This window comes from Poecilia reticulata, linkage group LG2 (assembly GCF_000633615.1).
Source record: "Poecilia reticulata strain Guanapo linkage group LG2, Guppy_female_1.0+MT, whole genome shotgun sequence".
In the NCBI taxonomy this organism is placed as follows: domain Eukaryota; kingdom Metazoa; phylum Chordata; class Actinopteri; order Cyprinodontiformes; family Poeciliidae; genus Poecilia; species Poecilia reticulata.
The window spans coordinates 27467698-27493206 of record NC_024332.1 but is presented as its reverse complement, the minus strand read 5'-3'; the positions used below and the strand labels follow the sequence as shown (position 1 = coordinate 27493206).

General features: G+C 39.4%; 1 long non-coding RNA gene across 1 annotated transcript; it reads left to right on the top strand.

The window, feature by feature from the left end:
• The first annotated feature begins 27 nt into the window (after positions 1-27).
• Positions 28-22578, top strand: LOC103459743 (uncharacterized). Its single transcript, XR_532802.1, has 4 exons — positions 28-225; positions 445-565; positions 652-703; positions 22478-22578. It is a non-coding gene; the product is annotated as an uncharacterized LOC103459743 (long non-coding RNA).
• The last annotated feature ends 2931 nt before the right edge of the window (positions 22579-25509 follow it).

The window sequence follows — 25509 nt, the reverse complement described above, 5'->3', positions numbered from 1 at the left end:
TCGTCCGGACAGACAGAGTCTAAACCTTGTTGTTACAAACACTTTGACTTTTCTCTGTACGGAGAGGAACTGCTCCGGGACACTTTGGGGGCTTTTTTTGCGGGATTTTCTGGGGCAGTTTTTGTCACTTTGGTGACGGGGCCGGTGACTTCTCTGGCTCTGGAACCGGAGCATCTCTCCAGCCCGTGATACCTCTACTCCATTACGCGCGTATCAGAGGCAGCCGTAAGTTGTGCAAGTTTATAAAACTGTTTATTTATACCACTGGATTAAATAAAACATGCGTATCTTTTGCGTTACTGCAAACTAGAGTGCTTGTTTTTGCACCGGGGAGCATTTGAGAGATGATTGGACTAAGAGATAAATGTTTCTGACTGCTTAGATGTGTGGATATTATGCATTTTTAAACAATTTATAAACACTAGTTGCTTCTGCCTGCAACAGGTTGCGTAAACATGCTTTAAGTGAGCGTTCGAAAGTGAAGAAGCGGCGCGGGACTTGAGTTTGCGCACCGCATGAGTGCGACCATGCAAAGGCAGCAGGATAGAAAGCATATAAATCTGAGGTAAGCGCATCATTAACAACTCCCAGAGCTTGAAATAAGCGCAATATTTTCCATTGGGTTTCATAAGAGTGTGTTTTAATCAACAGGGTGCTGCTTCTCTGCCTCTTCCTCGCCGCCCTCGCCTCATCAGTGCAGGCTGTAAGTTTTATTTCCCACATATTCATTATTTTTATTTTTTTTTCACTACTAAAATGCTGCCTGCTTGCAGTTACGACAGAAAATCAATACCATCCCTCTGGGTTGGGTTTGTCCTGGCTGGAACTGTTCAGATTTTTCAGCGTGTGTTGCCAGTGGGAGTGTCTGGTGTGGTCTGGGTTGGGGAGTTCCTTCTGTAGGAGGGCTCTTCTGTTTCTTCTTGGCATGACTGGTTCAGAAAACATCAACAAAAGATAAAAGTTGTTGCAAAAGTGAGTCACTTTGCCGTTGAGCGGCAGAATATTGTAATTTTGAGGTTCTTAACAAGGAAAAGAGAAAGAAAAAAAACCTAAAATGAGATCCTGCAGGGTGGTTATGTTGTGCCATTCCTGACCTTTTGACCTGGCACAGAGGGGGGCGAAGGGGAGGTCATGACCTCTGCCTCCTGCATGGTAACTTGCTGAGTTTTTTTATTGTATGCATTCTAGGAGGTAAATGAAGACTTTTAAATAAAATTTATTTCCATTCTCTTTTCTTTTAGGTCCTTTCTAACACTTTTGGAATAACCTTGTAAAAGTTTGGCCTTAAATTTAGTCAAGAGGCTAATGTATGACTTTAAACTGCAAAATGTTGCTAAAATTAAACAATTGTGTTTAATTACCTCTTCAGCAATTAACTTCTACAAGGTTCTGCAAGACAATAGCCTTCATAGACTGGAGTTTGAGATGCCTGATCTACATTATGGACATTGCGTTGTGTCTTCAGTTGATACCATCACTAGCTTCATAAGAGTAAAATGACCATAACACAGGTCAGAAACACAACCAATAAAAACAAGAGCTAACATAAAATGGTACAACTTGGGGAAAATAAGCCTCAATCAAACCATGTATTGTATTGAGGGGAAATGTTTTACACACGCCAGTAAAATGTGTTGGGAAAAATGGTAGACTTGTGAATTATTTCCAAACCTGGAGAGTAAAATGCCAGCTGCTGTCATTTTGAGTTTATATAAATCATCTGAGTCATTATCCATCATCTAACTTTATCTTGTTAGATAATGAATGTCTATCATCTGAGCAGACATCTTCCAATATGAAAGCTGTCGGTTTCATTTTAACCTCTTCCGGTCACATGCTGATATGTTTCTGGACAAGGCATGTCAGGACAAGTTCCCTACCAATCTGTGTATCAGTTTATCAATATGAATGTGTGTTTGTGAGTGTGATTGGGCAGATCTGGCTGGAGTGTGAAGCGTTTTGAGTGTTTGGTGTGACTAAAAAAGCTTTATATATTCAGGTAAATGACCTGAATATGCATTTTTAAATGCAAAACTTATTCAGGCATAAAAAAACAGAGCGCTTACATCCCATATTTTAGGTGAATACCTCAAAACTATGTGTGCAAACAAGATCTTGCAATATGAAAACGCCGTGTCATTTTTAGTCAAAACGAAGTCTGTCGTATAAAGTACTAATCATTCACCGTCAGGAGAGAAATAGTCCCTGAGTTGCTGTGTTAGGTTGACAAAGATTGACCGGATGACACTCAGTTATAACAGGATGAAAAAAATACGACTAAGCAAACAATCCTTTATTAATAATTTAGAAGTACTTTGAGAATAATGCAGCTGGATAGTTTTATACTAAGTCTGCTGAAACATGGACTCCATTCTGCTCAGATCCTGTAAAACACAATTTGTAAAAAATAAAAAAATATATTTCTACTGTTCCCAGGAATGTGGTTAAAGTAAACCTCATTCTAATAAACCTAATAAACTGGCTGTATTGTATCGCCCCTCACTATAAAAATAGATTGTAAAATGGAGACATACTCAAAAATTTACATTTTCCAGATTGCTTCTATTTGACTTCCTATTTCACTGTAATAAAATAAGAGTTGGTTTGACTCCCTTTTGTCCTGCAGCTTTTATTAACTTTCCTCATCATCAAGATCAACGTGACGCAGAAATCCACGTGTGCTTTGTGTACTGACTAGCACCATGTGAATGTATTTGCTGTTTATTTGTGTCGGGTGTCAGCTGTCTGGTTGCTCTCCAAGTTATTTAATATCATACCCAAGGCTCTCAGATGAAAACTTATTTTCTTGAGTCTGATGAAAAGACCTGTTGTCCCCGGCTCTTATCAAATTTGCCTAGCTCTTGATTAGAAGCGTGTGACACAGCGCAGCTCCTCTGTGCGTTGTGTAGCTTCTCTTTAGCACACCGGGGGTCAACTGGATAAATTTACTTTCGTACAACTCGTGCTCTTTCCTGTCAAATGGATGACTATGAAAAGAACACGGCTTCGTTTTCTTGGTGCGAACTGATTGTACGTTACAAGTTACGTGATGCAGTTAGACAAACGGTCAGGAGAAACGATGCGTCTTCTCTGATGATTCCTGTCTGGCTCCGAATGTCTCACTTTGAAAGCTCCCCTTTTGAAATATGTTCCCGTTTAATATCAGACTTTAAATCTGACTCATGGGACAGCTTCGCTTCTTTGAACCAAGCCAGTGTACAACCATTTCCCACCGTCCGTTTCTGTGTGACGATTTAGATCTGGAATTCCTGCCCTCACACTGAAGCTGCAGTTCTCCAGATATCTTTCTCATGGCTGTTCTCACATTTTTCACGATCATTAAAATCCCTGAGTTAGCAGGTGAGCCTCTAGACGGATGTTTTAGTTGATTGATAAGATCAAAATATTACGTCTGTTGGTCTTCATAGAGGCTTATAAACTTAACATTTAAATAAGATGCCATAGAGACTGCTATTTATGCTGTCGCAGTTGGTTTTTGACACAAAAAAATGAAACAGTAGTTGTTAAAAGATCAAAAATCAGTTTTCAGTTTTTCTGTTGCAGATAAATTATCAGTGCAGGAGGATATTCAATATAATATCGACATCCACTGACAGACCAAAGAGAATGCTGAGGAAATCTGAACTTCTTTGGCAAGCTTTAACAGAAATGTTGTTTAACTTAAATAATTATTACTGTAGTTGTATACTTTGATGCCTGGATACAAACCCCTGATAACTTTACTTTAAAAAAAAATCTCTACATCAAAGTTTTCCTTATCGTAGTTTTTTTTTAGGTCAGGCGTAATTTTGTTATCTGACAATCTTCATTTATCCCATAAGCAGTTTTTATTTTTGCAAGAAGAGAAATAAATACTGACCTATTTTTTATTTTCTTATTACAAGACAAATCAAAAGTTATTGCCTTTGGTTTTTACAGATCAGAATTGACATTTTTTGACAATTTTTGGAGCTGATTAAGTTTTTCTAATCCAACAGTGGGGATGTAAGGTCTGATCTAAACTAGACGTTGTCAGCCACCAGTTTCATTTCAGGGTTTGTGCGATAATAACTCCAACAAAAAAATGGCAAGCAGAAGTTTTCATCAGGTTTTATTTCCAGTTATTTTACCAGTTGTTTTTTTTTATGACAGCAGTCTTATAAACCGAAATTTGTATTTAACAATCAAAACTTTATAAGATATAACTTTGATACTTTCAGGTGAAAATATATGTTTACATTGTAAAAATAGGTATAGAAAAAGGGAAAAGGGGAAAAATCTGGTTTGTAAGAAAATCACTTTTATGGATATTTGTGTCATTCGCATCATCCGGGTTGATCAGGTGAAATCACAGATTATTTGAGGATTCAGTTGGAACTACGGAGCCAAAAGAGTCTACGACTCTGCTGCCTTCGCCTGAAGGTCATGCAGAAGATGTGTGCTGAGGATTTCCACTATATTTGGCTGAACTCTTTTGTTATCTTTCTTATGCAAATGAACAAAATACATTTAAATACTGTTTTCTTTTACTCAGATAAGGTAGAAACCGGAGGATCAGCATCTAGAGAAACGTTTAGCAACCAGCCATCCAAAGCACACCAGGAGGGCTACCAATGAATGGCAGCCTTCCTGCTCAGAGCAGAGGGTTAGAGTTTGCACAAACACTTGATTGCAGTTGTTGCCAGGCGCAACCAGTTTTCAGGTTGCACCAACATGAGCCTTTTCACACAGGCTCAGGTTGGTTTAGAAAACTTTTCCTGTTGACAAATGAAACATGACAACTACTACTTTTTGTATTTCAATCTGGAAAGACTCAGAGAAATAGGAACAATTAAAAGATTTAATGACAGGAATGAATAACAGTTCTTTGGCGCTCGGGCCCCGGCAGCTGATTTGAGCTGAGATTTGATGTGAACTCGATGAACATCCCGATAACTGATTAGGGATGCTCTCCCCCGGGGCCCGACACTGGTGGTGGAGGTCAGGAAAGAGTGCTATCCTGGAGAGCCGAAGGATGTGGTGGGTTGAACGCAGCTGGGAACCGGCTGACGGCTTGGGTGTGGATCCTTTTATGCAGAGCTTGATTGATGATTGGACGCGCCGGGTGAGGTCCAGCGCTGAGGTCGGAGATGAGCATGACGCCGATGGGCGAACGGAGGGGGCGGAGTCTTCCAGCCTGAACTTTCACTATTAGCTCCATTTGTTGCATTTACCAGTAAATAAAACTGATTTGACTAAATGAAACCCTTTAAAGAATGCCAAAAAAAATAGATGGTGGAAACACAGAAACAGATATCTGTAAAGAGGCAAACAGTTCTTCACTGCAGCAATGATTAACATGTTATTTTCTTACCTTTAATACTTTTAAACCTATGAAACCGCACATTAAATTGGAGCTGAAACAGAAAAAGATTTGCCATGTCACTCTAAAATGTATCCAAATACAGATGAACACGTTTCATTTTACACCTTAAACAACTTAATTTACACATTCTTGATTAAGGCCACAATGGGAGCGCATAAACAGCAGCCATGTTTTAAAAAAAATGTTAATAGTAAGTTGCAATTAAGAAAAACTAAAACAGCTTATATGAAAATATTTTGTGCAATGATTTCCTCAAACAGAAGAGGGAGACAAGACTTCCACGTCGACTGATTAATCGATGAATAAAAACTTTTAAGGTTTCCGAAAATGTATATTCAGCATTTCTCCAGCCGCCCAAATAAAATGAGAAATATAAAAATACTCAAATACAAGGTTCCATCTTTGCTGGTTTATTTAAAAAAAACTGTTGTGTGTTTTGTCCAGAAAGCATCAGACTCATTTCAGGATCTGACCTGAATTGGACAGAACAATCCGTTTCTGCAAGAGAATTGAATAATTCACTGGATCACCTGATTTCATTTTATAAGACTGCTGTCATAAAAAAATTTATAAAATATTGGTAAAATAAGTGGAAATAAAACCTGATGAAAACTTCTGCTTGCCATTCTTGGAGTTATTATCGCACCAACCCTGAAATGAAACTGGTGGCTGACATCTGGTTTAGATCAGACCTTACATCCCCACTGTTGGATTATAAAAAAGTTAATCAGCTCCAAAAATTGTCAAAAAAAATATCAATTCCGATCTGTAATAACCAAAGGCAATAACTTTTTGAACTCAAATTTGATGGACAAAATAAAAACACACTTTTGACTTTTAGTATTTTTGTATTTAGCTCCTAGGTTTGTCACATCCATCCAAGCAGATTACTTCAAATAAACGGATCAAGCTGAAGTGGCTCATTCAATCTTCATTTTCTCACTTCTAGGTAAACTAGTTCATGGAAGCCAACATTTGTTGTTAGCACAAACATTGTAAAAACTGCTGTGTTGTGTTTTTCAGTGATTTTTTTTATTTTGTTTGCCCTTGGCTGGGGAAGCTGAAAACCGATGCCTCAAGTTTATCTTTAGTTATTAAAGCATCCAGTTTTGTTCTAATTCAATGCAATTCATTCCAGTGGAATCCATTAATGTAGTTACAGATCAAATTACAGTCTAAATCACTGGACGATGATTCAGTCAAAGTCAGTCGATCATCAAATGCCAAAGTTTGAGTTGATTTCTTTGATTGTTTTTGCAGCAATCCCTCCCCTGAGGAAGTACAGGATCCTTTTTTTTTTTCACTAATGTTTTTCTCACACTTTTCTGAACCTGCTGTTTGAAGTATGCTGCCCCTTTGAGCCTGATTCAATTTGCACTGCTTTCTGTATCTACACTGTGGTGGGAAAACTGAATTATCAGACTCACAATCCTAAAAATTGATTGCATGTATGCATTTAACTCCCACCCGCAACTCACACACAAACAACATGCAGAAACATCGTTTATCAGCGTCTGTTGGCAGAGGAAGGAAGGCTCTCGAGGCAGAAATGCTAACAGGATGCTTCATAAAGTTTTGAGAGGCTTTGATGTGATTTCATGTGTTTGTGAATAGATTTCAAAATGTGCGTGAGAGTGTGTGTGGTGGAATTTGGGAGGCGATGCTGGCAGGGGACGTGTGACTGTGGAAATTCAGTCTGAGGAAGAGACATTTTTTGGCTGCGGTTTTCTACCTGGAAGCCTCGCAGCGACGTCTGCTTAAACATTTAACCTCCTCCCTCGTCTCTAAGTGGATGATTGTGATGGATGTTGTTCCTACATGTGCAGTTTTTTGCTGCCATATGGTGAAAATAAATGCAGATCCGAGGTGGGGGGGGGGGATTTGAACGTTCATGCAATGTCAATTGCTCGCAGGCCTTTGATGGTGAAGGTTTAAATCTCTCTCGGTGTGTGAAAGAGAGATGTTCATGCGATAGTCTCACCCCGTGGAAAGCAGACACGTGACCGACCTGTTGAGTGTGACTGTTTTATCGGGGAGGAAGGGTCACCTCCGGGGCGAGGGGGCGATGTCTGCCTACGATAAGAAAATGGAAACATGGCTAGAGCAGTGGCTGTCACAATCAAGGGAAGAACCCATTGTGCTGCTATGCAGGAAGCTACAGCCTGGGATGAGAACAGTAGGGCTTCCCTGACATTGATGTGTGTGTGCGTGTGTGTGTGTGCTAAACGCATCAATCCGTGTGTTGCACTGCAAGAGGCTGAAGCCTGGCAATTTGTTTCCACTCATGTATTTGGCCACACGTCAGAGATGAACCCTGTGACCTCTCTGCATTTTTGCCTTTTTGATAAGCAGGCATGTGCTTGGATGTGTGTACGACTGCACACAATGTGTGTGTTTTGTTTGCATGTATCGTTAGATCAGAGGTAACCTTTATTGTTTGGTAAAACATGACTTTCTGGTGCTGATTGTTTGATTAGTCTCTGCTGCAATACTGCATTGTCAATGAGAGGAAAGGCTTGTTGCACTTGGCCGCCGGCCCCACCGGTGTACAAATATCCTTCTTAAACAAGAATGCATGTGCAACGATGAACACCAAGTGCCACAGCGTAGATTGAGAAGGGCAAATAATGTGCGTTTGTATTGTTGGCTACTAAAAGAACAGATTTAGAAGTGGCTCTTCCTCATTAGCAGGATGCATGAACCTCATTTTCCGCCTTGCGCGTGCAGAAGCTGTGGTATGTGTGTTTAAGTGTTTGGGCTCAGTGATGTTCCGCTTTATGGGAAACATCTTGAGTGCATGCAGAAATGTGCTAAAAGAAAATTGATCATTCAGAGGGGGCTACTAAACAGGAAAAGGAAGAGGGGTGCTGTTACAGTCAGGCACGACCCCTGGTCAGTATTTACTACGCCGTACATATATAGTGTAAACTCTGTCCAACAAGTTCTTTAGAACATGTTTCAGATGTTACAGTGCCAAAGAAATCTCACTATTTTAACTTTTTCTCATCTCCTCACATTAGGAATATTAGTGAACAAACAGCATCACTGTGCCTCAAGACATAGCCTTATCATTGTAGCGGCTAAAATCCTGTATTTTAGGCTATTGGTTGCCGTTCCTGGTAGGTGCTGGTTTTTGCATGCACTCAATCTTCACTTTGACTTATATTAAAGTAATTTATTTTCCGTACAATATCCATTGTCTTACTATTTCCATTTAGATCCACATGAATCCGACATAAATCCAAATCAAGCACAGTAGAAAACTGTTCCCATCACCAACACCTGAACAGAATCACGCTTGACCTTAAATAATCCAACCCCCCTTCAGACAAATACACCCCCTGGTGGCCATAAACACAAGAAAAGACAAATGGTTCCTACAACCATGGATGAAGTTATGTAGAAGTTTAAAGTAGGTTTAGGACTACAACAATTTAACATCTCATGCCCCAGTGTTCAATCAATCATCACGCAGCAGTCCATCTAAACCAGGAGTCTGCAACACATTTCTCAGTTCAAAAATATGATGGCCCATGAAAACCTGATCAAAATGTTGATTACAGGTACTCTTAGAGTCATTCTGTTTTGAAAATTGAGCACAAACTCGCATTTGTTGTTATATCTACAATTAAAACATCAATTAGTTCTTTATCAATTTAAGCGAATGTTATTAGGAGACTCAGAAGATTCACTTTCGTCACTGCAGACCTCTGACCTAAACTGACAGGCGACAAGAGGAGCATTAATCAGATCAATCACTAATCTGAAGCCAATGTGGGAAGAAAAACATAAGAAGTCCCATTTGTAGTTTTACATCAACCATGTTGGGCAAATATAATTTTTCCATTTGAGTCTCGAGGCCCATGAAAAATCTTGCTTGCTTGAAACTCCATAATGTCCTTTTTTTGTAGAGGCTAACGAGACAATGTCATCTAAAGAAGGAAACTCATAAGCCTGAAGTTGCTAAACGGACAGCACCAAACCACAAAATCAGCAACAAATTGGAGCCCTTGACTGAAATAGTTCATATTCTTAAAACATGTTACGTTGCAAAGGTTTATTAAGATCTCTAGATAATGTTGTACTGTCTTGTTAGGCAACGAATTGGCTTTTTATTATGCATGTCCACTTCTAGGTAACCAACTTATGACACCCATGATAATCAACCTCTGCTATAAACCTTTTAGAGTGACAACAACAATTCTTTGAAGAGATGTATGTTTGTTATTTCTATATCTCTCAGTGTTAAAGAAGCAACACAGTTATATTTTGGAGCTTTATGTTTGTTTGTTTTTTTTGTCCACATTTATTTCCAGTAATGAGTGAGAAGGACCAGCTCCAGAAGTCTTTATTTGACTTGGAGTGACGTTTGGATGTAAAGTTAGTGGTTCTCAGTGGAAAATCCCTCTATGCTCCCTACACTGTATATTCGCTGCTGTCTTTTCCTCTTCTTCGCTGCCGCAGTGATTCATGAAGGGACACAGGGGTCCCATCATCAGACGGCGTTGAAAGAATTCCAAAGTCTCCGTCCTCCCAAGCTTCAAGTCTTTCAGTGCCGCACTGTCCCTCACTTCCTTTTATAGCCTCGTTCCTCCGCTGGTTTGTATCTGTGTCGTATTGTGTCCCCTCGCGTTCTCCGTGTATCCCTGAAGAGGAGACTTGGCAGACACTCTGTCCTCCCTCTTCCTCTCCCAGCTTGTCCTCCTCACATTTCAGTGGCCTCCTGTTCCCCGTGCCCTCCTCGAACACGTGCGTTTCTGTCTGCCTTTCGGTCTGTCCTCAGTGGAGGTGAGACTCTTGGGTGAGCTCAGATGGAAAGATCGCTTAAGCTGTGTTTACAGAGAGCGAATCCATACTCTGTTCTCACAAAACGCCTGGATTTTCTCACCCGGCTTCAACAGGTGCTCACACATTGATTTCATTCCTGTAATTTGTTTGAGACTGACTCATGGTGATTCTGCACTAAAACTAAAACGGGGGCTTTTACTTCGGCTTATGAGACATGAGAACTTTAAAGCAATAATGTCTCGTCAGGACAGGGCACTCACTGCTCCCTTTGTGCTTTTCACAATGTTCTGTCCCCTGGAAGAATGACAAAAACCATTACTTTCCATCCCAGCTGTAGTCTAATTGATGGGAATGAATTATTTCTTGTCATGGGAGGAATGTTAACAAAATATAATGCACACTTTGTGATAACATTACCATGTCCGATTTCTCTCTCTCTCTCTTGTCTGTTACCACTTCAGCCCAGACAGTTATATCTCTGAAGCTATTTAATGATCTGTCATGATACAGTACTTGGGGCCAGACATTCACGTTGCCAAGAAAATTAACTCTTCTCCTTCATACAAATAGCTGAATCTTACACACAGAGACGGCTTTCAGTATAGCTCATATGGGCAGTTGCCCAGGGTACCATTAGAAAGGGGCAGACAAACACCATTAAATATATAGTATTTTAAATCTTTTTTTCTGCAACTTTCTTGGTGCAACCTTCGACTATTCTCAACCAGGATGATTTAGAAATTACATCCTCATGAACTGGGATCGATTCTACAGATGTTTTTATTGTGAACGTGACAACAAAAATTAAGAAAATAATAGGAAACCCCCAGTGGATACACAACTGCAGGCAACTTGATACATGATATACAAGAACAACAAAAGATATTTAAAGATTTTTGAGAAAGCTATATTTTGTTTTTACAGATTAAAAGTACCCATAATCACCATTTTTTTTATCTGTAATCAGTGTAGAGTCATGCAGATTATCTTTAACCAGACCACATGTTTCAGTTTCAATGCTTAGCTCAATTAGAAGATATCCAAGTCCTGAAAATGCATTAAAAATGCTGTTTTTGCTTCAAATCAAGGTTTTATACATCTTAAAGAAATTTTCTTCTGTCTTGGTGTAAAGGCTTGTCTAGTTAAGATATTGTACATTTTAAACTATGTGTTCAAGTGCAATTATTAGACTAATGTGAACTAGCCCTTTTGTATGGAGTAATGATATTTTTTTTGTTGTTTTACGACGCTACACAACGCACACAGATTCTCTTTGATAAAAAAAATGTTGTGATGTTTAGTAATTCCTAAAATGCTCTTTCTTGCCAATCACAATCTCTAAGTCTATCCTAGTTCTGCCAGATCATCTTTTAGACTTATATTGTTTTAGAACAACGAGCACATGCTCTCAGACCTCTCATGTTTTCACATAACACAAATAAATCCCATCTGTCGTGGATCATCTTATTAGCATTGTGAGCAGAGGGACTATCAAAATGAAAATGTCTCAAGCTGGTCGAGTCCAGAGCACAAACGTGACTAATCCCAGGTTGAATTAGTTCAGTTTGTAGCAGGAAGTCCTGATTAAAAGAGTGGCCCGCAGGGATCTTGAGTGAAGTCTCTGTTCGACCTGAGGCCAGTTATGGAGAAGGAAGGTCGAGCCTTGTCGGCCCGGGGCAGAAACCAGAGCCGTGTTTATGCTGGAGCTCAGCCACTGGAGCACTTTGGGAGTTTCTGCTCTGCCCTGTCTTTTGCTCCGGTTCCTGTTCTACTTTAGAGTCCTGCACCCTGCAGAGTGACCTGACCCACTGACCCTGCTCTTCCCTTTCCCTTACTGCTCTGCTTAGATTTCAGAACATATGCTATGTTTCTGTGGTTTACCTCGTTCTAGGGTCGCAAACAATATTGCCTAGAATTTTGTGAAAGTATTTCAACTCCTTGAACACAGGCGCAGCATCCTGAACCCACCATCTCCACAGCGAAATGATGTTGTTGCAACACCAGGCTGTGAATATGCTTTTGTTCAGTGGGAACAGCCAACCTGATCAGGGATTATGGGAAAATGCCTGAAGCTGAATGTAGGACAATCCTGCAATAAATCCAGTTGAAACTGGGGAAAAGACAATGACTCTAAACATAGAGCCAGAGCAACAATAGACCAAAGCGTGGTGACATTAGGGTGGAATATTCACCAACCAGACCTTAATTGAGAATCAGTGGCTATTGATGGAAATTAACAACTATAGATATTTTCCCTTCCAATCTCAATAAGCTTAAGGTAGTATGCATAAAAGACATGGCCAAGACATATGAAAACCTTGCAGTAACTATTTCATATTTGAAACACTTTCCACAAACTTTTCATTTCAAGCTTGTGCTTGTAACTTGACAAAATGTGAACAAGTGTGAGTATATATACTTTATTTATCGAACAGTTTTTCGATTACCTTTTTCCTCCTATGTCCTTCTTGGTCCAAGTCTCAGCAAGGGTAACTGCTCTTGTCTTCTGTAGGTAGATTGGGACACAAAGAGAAAGCAGCTCTTAAACTTTCCAAGAACAGAAGAGAGAGAGGCTTTAGTAGCCACCGGAAGGAGGCTACTAAAAAAACGTGAAAGCTTATTATGGGTTCCACAAGATTTCCACCTTAAGAAGAGACAGCTCCCATGTGTTTATCAAGATTTGCTCAAGTTTAAGTAGGCCAACACAAACATGCTGATGCTTGATGTTTCGGTTTGTGTGTATGCATGTGTGCGTGTGTGCGCGCGCTAAAGTTAAAATCTGATTATTTGCTAAAGCCCACTGTAGATCAATTACCAGAAGGAAAACACGAGCAGAAAGAATAAACTCACCCTTCTGACTTGCTGCCCCATTTTTCAAATTTAGTTGTTTTTTTGTTCTATTTCCCCTTTTGTTTTTTTTTAGAACAATGTTTCATAATAAAACAAAGCTGAAAGCATCTTCCAACCTCCCTGTGAAGAATATATTCACTGGAAAAACCCCCACATAATTTCAGTCGTTATTTTATATAGTTGAGACCAAGCATCTGCACAAGACTTGTACTGTGATGGAAACAATTACCCCCGCCCACATACGAAGAACTTGCCCAGAAAACAACAGCAACCAGCATTATTTTCTCAGAATGCTACTCATGTGGTTCTGAATTTACTCTGAACACAAGGAATCTATGAACCGCCTCAAGAACTTTGAGTACGATTGCTTATTTGGACATCATGAATTAAGCGCTTTTTACAGGTGAAGAAATGGCAAGAAGATACAAAATGCTCAAAGTGTTAAAAATAGATCTGTGGGTAAGAGATGTTGCATGAGTAAAAAATGTTCCATCTAATAATTTCCACTATTTATGTAACATAATTCTTGAGATAAACACTCTCTCCCATTTCTACCCTGCAAGAACAAACATGTTCAGATAAAGGATGGATGGACGGAGATAAAATAATTTTACAGAGATGGTTTTCAGCTGGTAAAGGGAGTATCAGCCAGCGGATGATATAGTGCAGAAGCCCGTCTGGTCAAATGTAACACCATGCCTCCATCACAGATGTGTTACAAACACTGTGACACCTCTCAGAGCTTTATGTAGCCCAGGTGTTTCCAATCCTGAGCTGTCCTGCTTGTTCTCTTTGACGTCTGTCTCATTAGTGTGACGGAGGGCAGCTGCGACCCTGGCACGTCATAGCTCTGACAAACGGGTTGATACTTTTCTGTACAAAAGCGTAAGAACCTCTACAGACACATTGAGGTGGAAGTAACAAATGCTTAGTCTCAGCATCACATGCATTCTCCTCACAAACTAAAAAGGCACTCCATGCAGTTCTGTCTTTTTAAGCCGATGTCTTGTCATGTATGTTGATATATCAGAAAATGCAGGTTACATTGGTCTGAAAGTGGGACAATGAGGAACAGTTTTTGGGACTTGATGTCTTGTGTGTTTGAAGTATTTATATATTTGTTCGTACTTTTTGTTTTTTTATAGTGGGTGTTTGCAATACAGAGTTCAATGTTTGCTGTGCTTAACTGCATCAAGACAAGGTATATACACTGCTCAAAAAAATAAAGGGAACACTTTAACATTTAAGTGAACACTGAAGTATTCCCTTTATTTTTTTGAGCAGTATATTACTTTTTCTCTGACATCACCGCCGTATTTTCCTCCCTCACATTTAAAAATCTACTTACCATCTGGGGATGAATGTGTCCAGTTGGCCGAGTGATCATTAGCTGATTTAGTCAGAAAGTAGGTGAAACTGCCTTGAGTTTGAGCATTTTTACATTTCTCTAAGCCTCAGTAAGCATTCAGCATGCTGAGGTGGGTGAGTCTTCCTCAGCACACGCAGAGTGTCTGTCTGCATAACAAGATTTAAGCTGTTCTCACACTGTTTCTAGTGGGATGAAATTCTGTGTTCATCTGATTGTACAACTGCCATGACATCATCATGTTTGATTAATTTTCGGGGAATTAGGGAAAAAAGCTGTATGAATGCCCCTTTGTGGTTAGTTGTTTATTAGCCAAATTATTAAAATAGGTCACGTGGTTTCAGTTCCAAGGCGAGGTGAGTGAATTTTCATCCTCACAACAGAGCAAATGAGACAGAAATATTTTGTTTCAGCTAAGGTTTTGGACAAAAAGACAGACAGATTAAATGCTCAAGAGCCATTGTCTTGTATAAATATGAAATATTTCTTTAAACTATAACCTTCACAGGCTGCTTGAGTACTTTGAGATAGTTGTTAGTAGTTTGTGTCTTGTTCAGAAGTGATTGCTGGATGGATTTAAAAACACATACTTGGATTGGGATCTCATCTGTTGTATTATAGACACAAAAAGCAAATCTCTTGATTTATTGCCTTCACCTATCGATGTCAAAATGTCTGCCTTTGATATTGGTGTCAAATTCGTCTTCATGTGAACTGGTGCTGTCTTCCCCTCATTTCAGCTCCTCTTGTAAATAAATTGCTCATGTCATTTTTTTTTCAGTTTTATAATCACACATTCCTCAGAGTCAAAGTTGAAGTTTAAAGGTTAAAAGTCGGAAGTGCAGTTAATGGCAGACAAATAAAGGGAGAAACAACTTATGGACCTTTTCATGTGATTTAGTGTCTTTTGTGGCCTTGACTCATCAGTGCAGATATATTTTACACTTTTCTCGTGTCTCATTCATCATCGTGTGTGTTGTGGAAGTTCAGAAAGTCATCCTCACAGAGAGCAGTCTGTGATCTCCGTCCATCTGATAACCTGCACTCAAACAGTGATTATGCTTCCCTCTCTCGTTTTCCATGTGTGAAAACTGAGGAACCAGCTCATCGTTCTCATCATTTCAGACTCGCATATGCTAACAAGGCTGATCTGTGACAGTTTAAATGTGGCGTTATCTGTGTAACAAACAGGAATCCCGAACATTTCAGTCACTAGATCTGCTGGTGGAGATTGTACTTTGTGAAAAGTTAATCTGTCTTCATCGGGATCCTCACAGTCAGGAACCGCTTCGAGTGCGTTCATGTCTCTAGGATGTGTTTTCGAGTTCGACGGCTATATCTTCTGTAGGATGTTTTGACAATTTTCAAGGGTAGCTGAGAAATGTGCAACTTTGTGTCAGCTTGATGGATTCACATCTGTCTATCTTTGTCTGGTTTATGACATCTCTTGACTCCCATGGTTTTATGCACCACACTAATCAAACGCTGTTTATTTTTGCAAATTGTTTCAGCTATGCAGAGATTACAAATTTGTTATCTAATCATGTCAGGGATGCTTGTATTGCATTCTGGCTTCACTGATCTACAATAAATATTGTTGTTTTGGGGATCTTTGAGACAAATTTGAAGTCATGGGAGTCATAGGAAATTCTCTAAATTTAGGTCATAGACAGTAATGACCCTGCTTTTTACATCTTTCGAGTTTGTTTTGTCTGTAATTGTTCTGTTTGTGTGTTGCTTGTATTTGTCATCATCCTGTCCGTCCACCTGAGTTTCGTTGTCGTTTTTGGCTGCATTTTGACTCTTAAAGGAAGTGGTGGGAAGTGTTTTTGTCTGTGGTCAACCTAATCTACACAGTACGCAGTGATTCATGTACCCACAGTGACTGAAACTCACCACAGACAATCCACACAAACCAGCTGTCATTATGACTGTTTGTGTTGTTCAGCACCAAGAAAAAAGATAAAGGTACAACTAAAAACCAGCGATCAGCCCGAAACCTGGGAGTAGTGATGGACTCTGACCTGAACCTTCAGAGCCACATTAAGACAGTCACAAAGTCGGCCTTTTATCACCTGAAGAACATCTCCAGGATTAGAGGACTTATGTCTCAGCGCGATCTAGAGAAGCTCATCCATGCGTTTATCTTTAGCCGCATTGATTACTGCAACAGTGTCTTCACAGGTCTGACTAATAAATCAATCAAACAGCTGCAGCTGATCCAGAACGCTGCTGCTCGGGTTCTCACTAAAACCAGGAAGATAGAGCACATAACACCAGTTTTAAAGTCCCTACACTGGCTCCCTGTAGCTCAGAGAATAGACTTTAAAATACTGATGTTAGTTTATAAATCACTGAACAGTTTGGCACCACAATACATAAAGATCTGTTATTGTTGTACCAACCGTCTAGACCCCTCAGATCTTCTGGTTCTGCTCTGCTCTGCATCCCCAGAACCATAACCAGACGAGGAGAAGCAGCATTCAGTTTCTATGCACCACAGATTTGGAACAAACTTCCAGAAAACTGTAAAACAGCTGAAACACTGGGTGCYTTTAAATCTCAACTTAAAACCCACCTGTTTAGAGTTGCTTATGGCTAAATTAGGGTTAGAGTGCGGGTTTTGATGTCTTCCATGTTTTTATGTCTTTAATGTTTTTAATTTYTTTTTMTTTCTTTTCKACRTTTTAATGATGTAAAGCCCCCCGGAAAACGTCCCAGTTAAACAACGTTTAACTAAAGTTCTACGGGGTTTAGAGTCCCAGTTGACGGAGTTTCAACTAAAAACCTAGAGGTTGGAATCCTTGTCAAACGGTGTTTTTGACTAAAGTCCCTGAGGGTTAGAATCCCAGTTAAACAGCGTTTAACTGAAGTCCTAAAGGGGTGCGGGTTTTAATGTTTTTTTTTTTTATCTCTTTCTCACTGTTTATTTCTGTTTTTATTTTAATTATGTAAAGCACTTTGAAATGTCTTGCTGCTGAAATGTGCAATACAAATAAAATTTGATAGATTGATTGATTGAAGAATGATATGTTAAAGTGAAGATTAGTCATTTTCGTCTTTCTTCTCACAAGTGCAATATTAGCTGTGTTTTTTTTTGGGGGGGGGGTTGTCTTTTATGGTCCTGTTTATGCACTACAACCCAAAGAGAGTATATTTTGGAGAATTGGAAATATTGACATTGACTCAGCTGGTTTTATTCTTGTAGCTGTGCAGCAGTGCAGCCATAAAGAGCAATAAAAACAAAAATGAATCCAAACACCATGAGCACTTCCAAAAAGCACAAAAAATGTAGGCCATCATCACAAAGCAAGTTGTTACAACTTAAGGAGCCAAAGCTTGGGAACTATGTGTGAAATGGCGGGCAGATTAATTTACACTTAAACACAAGTACAAGGCAGCAGTAATTTAATTTAATCATAGCCTACTTTTAAACCATAAATCCTAGTTGCTTAATTTTTTCAAATCATTATTTAAGACAGTATATTCTGTGTAGTTGTCGTAAGACTGTAATCAGCTATATCTACCAAATTCTGTTGTGTTTCTTCAGAGGAAATGGTTGATTTCCTCTGAATATGTGACTTTCTGTACTAACACTCACTTTCCTTTTAATGAGTCTGATGTTTTGTAGTTTTGTAGACGCATGTTAGCACTTGTTATCTGTTCTGATATCAGACTTAATGTATTTATGTCATTATTGTCCTGTAAAACATTGAACTTTGTCCCACTTTGGAATAATCAAACCCCCCCCCAGCATAACACTAGCACCACCATGCTTCACATTTGATGGTGTTCTTGTGTTTGAAAGCTCGTCATTCTTGTCATTGTGGTGAAAATCTCAGTCTTTGTTCTCGCTTGAGCATAAAACGTTTCATCGGAAAACATTTGAATCTCAACAGATATTTATTGAGCTTAATAGCACCAATTTGCACCGGGGCTTTATTTCTTCCTTGTCGAGATTGTCCAAGTTGAAGTTCAAGTTTGTGGAGAGTGACACTGGTGTCCAAATCTGCATGTCTGCTGATGGGAAGCAGAGTATGCTTCATGGGAAGAAGCATACTCTGTGATTATACAGCAGGATCCCATTGTAAACCAGATGATGTAGACCAGGGGTTCCCAAACTTTTTCCTGAGGGCCACATAACTTTTCCCTTCTCTGGTGGCGGGCTGGAGTCAGTTTGTAACAGAAAAAGTGTGACGATTGTAGGAGTGTCTAAATGTAAAAAATTTTTGTTTTCCAGAAAGCACAATCAAATAACCCTCTCTGGGTTCTTCACAGAACAAGTCAGGAAATAAATAATAACACTATTAATAAAATAAATAATAACCAAATAACCCTCTATGGGTTCTTCACAGAAAAAATCCAGGAAGGATTATAGTCCGTCTTCCCAACTATGAGCCGCACTGGACTATAAGCCACAAACCCAAACTTTTTGTTTTTTTAAACCGGTAAACATGAACATCTAAGCCGCAGATATCTCTGCCGCTCCAGGTTTTCCACAATGATGCAGCAGCAGAGGGGGACGGACACCCAACATTTGAGTTATAACAGGTCAATTGAATATCACATTTATTACGGTTAAAAATGAAAAAGTTGCCAAGATTAGATTTAACTGAACTGATTACGGTAGTTTCCGAACAGTAACTGTAACAGTAAAAGTGCTGATCCTTCGTGTTGCTACTAGCATGTGCTAAACCAGTGGTCCCAACCTGTTTATTACCGCGGACCGGTCAAGACTTGGAAATTTTGTTGCGGCCCGGGGGGGATGAACAGTCAGATAAGGCTTCTGCATGTTGGTGTTCCCACTAAATACTGAATATGCCCAATTGGGTTGTTTTTTCTCGCAGCCTGTGGATGTTTCCCTGACTGGGAACGAGAACACAACCGGTTGAATGTGACAGGTAGCCAATCAAAAAGCGCGKYGACGTAAGAACAGAGGGGAATCCCAAACAGCTGACATATGAGCAACTGAGAGTCCGGTGGATATCGGAGATGATATGTGGAAATGTTTATTATTAAATCTAAAGGTCATTATTATGTTTATTCAGTTAAAATGTTAACTATGAAAAAACATATTYACCTCCAAATCATAGTGCAGCAAATAGAGCGGCTGCTCCCGTCGTCTTTTATCCACCGCCTTTTCTTTTTGTTAGGTCTTTTATCTTTTAAAATGAGTCCACAAACTATCACTATTGCTTCTACATCATCATCCGTGTTTGGTTATTCTAAATTCCCATATGCTATATTGGAGCATGTGGAGGCGGGCCGGATCTGGCCCACGGGCCGTGGTTTTGGGACCCCTGTTGTAGACGAAAAGTTAAACTAAATGTGATCACAACCGTTGCTTATGGTCATTGTTGCTTTCTGACCGCCAGGAACACATTTTCTCTTATCGTCTCAAAATCTGTCTGACGATAAAAAGAATGTTATTTATATTTAATAAAAGAATACAGTCTCATCTGGTAGATTTGTCGGGTTTCCTTTGTTTAGACTGTGATTTGGTCCTTTGTTATTACAGTTTGACATGCAGGACTGTTGGTGCCAGATTTATGACGTCGTTCTGAAACACCCGTGGCTTGGTGGCCTAAATCTACTGGTCCAGTTCCTCTGGAGCAGTAGTTTGTTAAACTTTGCAAATAAATAAAATAGAGATGAAATAAGATCAACTGCAAAAAAAAAAAAGACAAATTATTGAGCTATCTGCAAAAGAGTTAAAAATCAGTCCATGTTTAAAAGTCACAGAACTGATCCTCTTAAAGAAGCACAAGAGCTTAAAAAGCCTCAGGCCAGAGTTTGAGAACTCTAAGTGCTGCAGAATAGCTCCCCAATGATTTAATAGTTTCCAGAAATCCTGCAGAGCATCAAGACACAAATGTTTGCACGCCTTGTTGTAATCTCACATTTTTTATGGGGGCAATTTGTTAAAGTTTCGGTATGTCGGTGCCATTGCGTCACACCTAAAACACTTTTGACATGACTTTGTCAAAAGTCAGGTTGTTGTGCCTCTGGATGGGGAAACAGGATGCTGTTGCCCAGTCCCATTGTCTTCTGGTGAGACTTTCATGAGCTATTCTGAGCTCGTAAACTGCAAAGCCGAATAGATGTTGCATTTTTTTTGATGAAGCATAATTGCTTCTATGGGAGCTGGTCCTTTGTGTGTCCGTCTGGGAGTGACTCAGTCTATTGTCTGTGTTTTGGATTTCCACCTGAGTATGGAGAAAGGTCATGACGTGACTGCCTTACATCCTTACTGTGATGAGGTGACCGTTATTCTTTTTTTTTAATCTCCCTGAACAGATGATTGTTTTTTAGCTTTTTCACTAAATGCCCAATCAAAAATCCATTTTGAGAAGATAAAATGACTCCTTTTTGTTGACATCAGTGACGCAGGCTAAATTTGAACCATATAACTCTTAGTTTTATCTAACAGTATCATGAAAAGAAGTCTTCAGATGCAATCGGAGTGGAAAAAACTAAATGGCATCTTGTGCATTCCATAAGAAGAGGAAGAGGGTCTTTTGTTGGGGGATCTGGGATCATTAAGGACGATGGCTGTGCAGCAAAAAGAGGTTTTTGTGCTCTTCAATGTGGTCTTTGTACGTGGCAGACCGAGGAGGGAGAATTATTCTGATTCTTTATCTTCCACTTTGTTGCCGCTGTGGGCATAAAGTGACCATTTAGATTTTATAAACGAGGAAGAGGAGAAGGTATTTGCGCATTTTTTGCCTTAGGAGGCTCCGGTATGGGTGTGTAGGTGGAGGACATGGGAGGGACAGAACCTTTCTGTGACGTCTGCAGTAAACGCTTTACACTCACATCGCGTTCAAAACACAGAACGGTCTTGTCTTTTCTCCTTAAACAAAGATGTGAAGGAGTTATTTTCATGAATATTCTCTGTTTGGCATCACGAATGAAAAATGTAAGAGAACAATTTAAAAGTATGCAGAGCATTTTTTGCACCTGTGTCACAAATGGAAATAGTTCTGCACTCGCAAAGTAATACAGGTTTAATTTGGTGGATTGATTTAAACATCTTACTGAGACAACATTGATAGATCCAATTTACTAAGTTAGTGTGAAAACTGGTTAAATCAAACATTTTAATGTAGCTCTACATAAAGGCATTTAAACTGTCCGTAATGTCTGGAACTAAATATCTTTAAAGAAAATTTCAAAGAGTTCCCTAGTAACTAAAAAAAATCTGATTGAAATTGTTTAGCCTAATTTGACTTTAATCAATATGCCGATTATGTTTGTGTTCTCTGATTGGTTCGGCTTGTTGATTATTGATTATTGGTTATGTTGCTCGTTTTGTCCTGGAAACTTTTGAAATAAAGATTTGTAATCTCATTCGGCATTTTCCTGGTTAAATAAAGTTTTCATAACAAAGCCTAAAGCAGCACAGGCTGTTCATCACTTGTGCATTATTACCTCATTATCAAACACACAACTGGGTGTAATCAGATTTCTGAGTCAGTATTCAGAATGGAAGTAAAGGAGCACTAGACTCATTTCCATCTGGGTTTTCGTGATCTCAGCTGCATTAGGGTCTCGACTCCCTTGACCTTTAGGATCCTGTGACTGATTTCTTTGATCATGTCATGTCTACACAGACCCCAGGCTCTGTTTGCATGTGTGCGTGCGTGTGTGTGTGTGTGTGCGTGCGTGCGTGTGTGTGTGAGACGTCTCACACAGATCAGCCTGTGATGGTGGGCGGGTTGGTTGGAATGCAGACATCTGAGGAGGAATTGTCCACGTCTGTCACCATGCTAGTCGTGTCTCTTAGCGCTACAACAAACCAAAATTTCTACGACATCGTCATGACTCATTTGAGCCACACCAAAACATCCCACTTCAAACTAACGAGTGTGCAGACGGCGGTGTGGCAATCAGCCGTTCTGATGCAACAGAGCGACATTTGTGAACCGCAGCGCTCGCAAACACAGCTGTGCACACCAACAGCTCACCCCCCTCACTGTGTCCCGTTGTACATAGAGACGAATCGCTGCAGATGTGATAAACAGGAACATGCGGCGGTGATGGGAATATGTGAAATTTCTGCTCTGAACTGTAAAAAGCCCTAATGTTGTCTGCTTTGTGTCTGACAGGGTGGGAAGAAGCACAGTGGCCCATGTGGGGGAAGAGACTGCAGCGGTGGTTGTAAATGCTTTCCAGAGAAGGGTGCCAGGGTAAGTCCTGTTCTGTACAGCTCTGCAAACGTCCCTCTGCTTCTCTTTCTTCCCTTTGCTTACTTCAGAGGAGAGTTAACTGTCACCAGCTTTTGGTTTTCAGTCTGGAGAACCAAATAAGGTTCACACACACACACACACACACACACACACACACACACACRCACACACACACACACACGCACACACAACTCTTGGTTGATTTGAAAATAATGCTTTCTTCTTCAAATACAAGCCAGGTTTCTACAAAGCCCTGGAAACAGATTAATAGTCCATGAAGTGTTTCTCACTTTGTCACTATACAAATTAAACTTTCGACAGACCGACACAAATTGGTGCATGTTTGGGAAATTGAAAAAAAAGGTTTAACGGTTTACAAAAATGGAAAGAAGGTGATACAAATCTGAATGGTTTGCATTTTTAAGCCCCTCTGAAACAATACTGTCTGGAACCAATTTTATACCTGACATTTTATGTGATGTTTCTATTTCGGCTCTTCACATCTGAAATTTTAGCACATTCATTCACAAAATTGCTCAGGCTCGGCCACAGGTTCAAGTCCGTAGTTGGATTCAAGTCTGGTCTTTGACTGGGCCATTTTAACACAACCAATATAAACTCATCCAAACCATTCCACTGTAGCTCTGATGGATGTCCTTTTGGACCTCTGCCTCATTATCAACTATTTTTCAGCCTCTAATAGATTATTATTATAGATAATCCATTGGACTTGGTATGATTTTTTTTAATTGCCTTCTTTTTGAACTTTTTCCATAAAAAACAAGATTTGTGGAAGTCCTGACTGACAGCTTTTCAAAGTTTTATTTTATCAGAGTGTAGGGGGCTTAATACAACTGTGCACCACAATCTTCAGGTTTCAAGTTCTACATTTTTTTTTTTTTTTAAGTTTAATTTTCCACTCACTTTGCAATTATGCACTACTTTTACACCGGTCCAAAACATAAAATCTAAAAAATTATAATAAAATTGCTGATTGTGGTTTTAATGTGACAAACTGTAAAAGATCATGAGTTCATGACAACACATTTCACTTTAATCTCCTTTAAATGCGCATGACAGTTTCAATAACTATATTTAATCAATGAAACCATCACAATAACCTATTGTAAACGTGTTGAGCAGCGAGAATCTATCCAGCTGCTTTCGATGTCCTGGGAGATTGAAAGGTTTTTGAGTAAAGTTGATAATGCAACGCTGTGAAAAGTGTTTAAATTCACATCATTAAACCCTATGAAATAAAATAAGGATCCCAGCAGAGACCATCTGGAGTTTGGGAGACTGATTATGGGGGGAAAATGTAAGAGCAAAAAAAGAAAGTAGGTTTTAAATCAGACAGACAGACGTAGACTAAACATATTCAGATAACAAGCTTAGAGTGAGTAATGGAGGTTCTGCATGACTAAAGGCTGTGTTTTGATTCAGACACGTGCTTCATCAGATTATTGGACTGAGTTTCCCGTCCTTAAAGACTTTTCAACACCATGATCTACTTTCTGCACCAATTCACCTCATGTATAACGAGTTTGAAAAAAGAAATGCTTCTATATCCAATGCAGACGTTTTCCTTTAAAGAATAAAAGATTGAAATTATTGACCTTTACAATGGATAGCATTTCTCAGAAGTGCTTCTTCCTGTTATTCTCAGAGTGATTCAATGTATCTGGCTCATGCATATATGAGTAGATGGCTTCCTGATTTAGAAATCCCATCCCAAATCAGGATTTTTTTTTTTATTGATGCATCGACATGAGTTGTGGTGTAGCTTTGTACTCTTTTGAACTTGATGAGAGAAAACAAGTTTTTTCTTATTTTACATGTTGCTTTTGGCAGATCCAATTTGATTTGATCCAAAAAGGTTTCCAAACTTGACTGTATATGTGCTTTTATATCACTAAAAAGCACAGATACACCTCACAGAACAATTCTTTCTCATTGTTTTGTGAATGAGGAGCTTTGAAAAGAGGGAATAGATTGATGCACAAGAAAGGACATTTTGTAGATACTGTGTTTATACTGCGCTGATTCAGGAGTATAAATCATGTTGAGTCGTTGTCTTGCACTCCTTCTGGACGAAAACAGGAGACAGTCGCTTGCGTTGTGCCGTTGACGTCACAGTAAGTCCTAAACCTGCATGCACGCAGCGACAGTGGAGAGGAAAGACTCCCCTTTAACAGGAAGAAACCTCTAACAGAACCTGAATCAGCGTCTTTGCCCATCTGCAGAGAAAACAGAGGAGAATGCTGAAAAAGGAAACGGGTGAACTGATGTAGGAGTACTTTCTATAATAATAAAAAGTGAAAAGATAACAGCAGAAGAGGGACATTAATAGTTGGCAGCAGACCAACAGGGCATAAAGCAAACTTAATGTGATTTTTAAACATATTTCCATCTATCGGCTGATGAGATTTGTTTGATAAATAAATCACAGCAATGTCTATGCATTTATATGCACACCATGCCTTGTGGAAATTGTGAGGTTGTTGTATAAATTCTGACGTAAAGGTGTCAAACAGTAAAGAGGTAACAGTGACAAGCCAGGGTAATAGGCCTACCGAAGCACAACTGAGCCATAAGTTTAAGAGAAGTAAAGCTTTAATAAACATAAACATGTAGAAAAAATCTTTGTTTTCTGTCCTCTCTCCTCCAAAACAAAGCACTTAAACATGTTGTTTTATTCACCTTTAATTTAAGCTTCAACGCTTTAACTGGAATCTAGAACTGAGTTAAATGTTTACCCATCCTACGTTTAAAACAGGCAAAAGACAAGCTGTCCCGGTGACAAATTTGTCCCATTTCCTTTGTTTCTCCTATCCCGTGAACAATGCTCCTGGAAACTGTAAATGTCTCAGTTCAGACGTAAGATGCTGTAAAACTCGAGTCTGAAATCACCATGCCTTAGAACAGCTCCTGTGAGAGATTCCCTCTGGAAC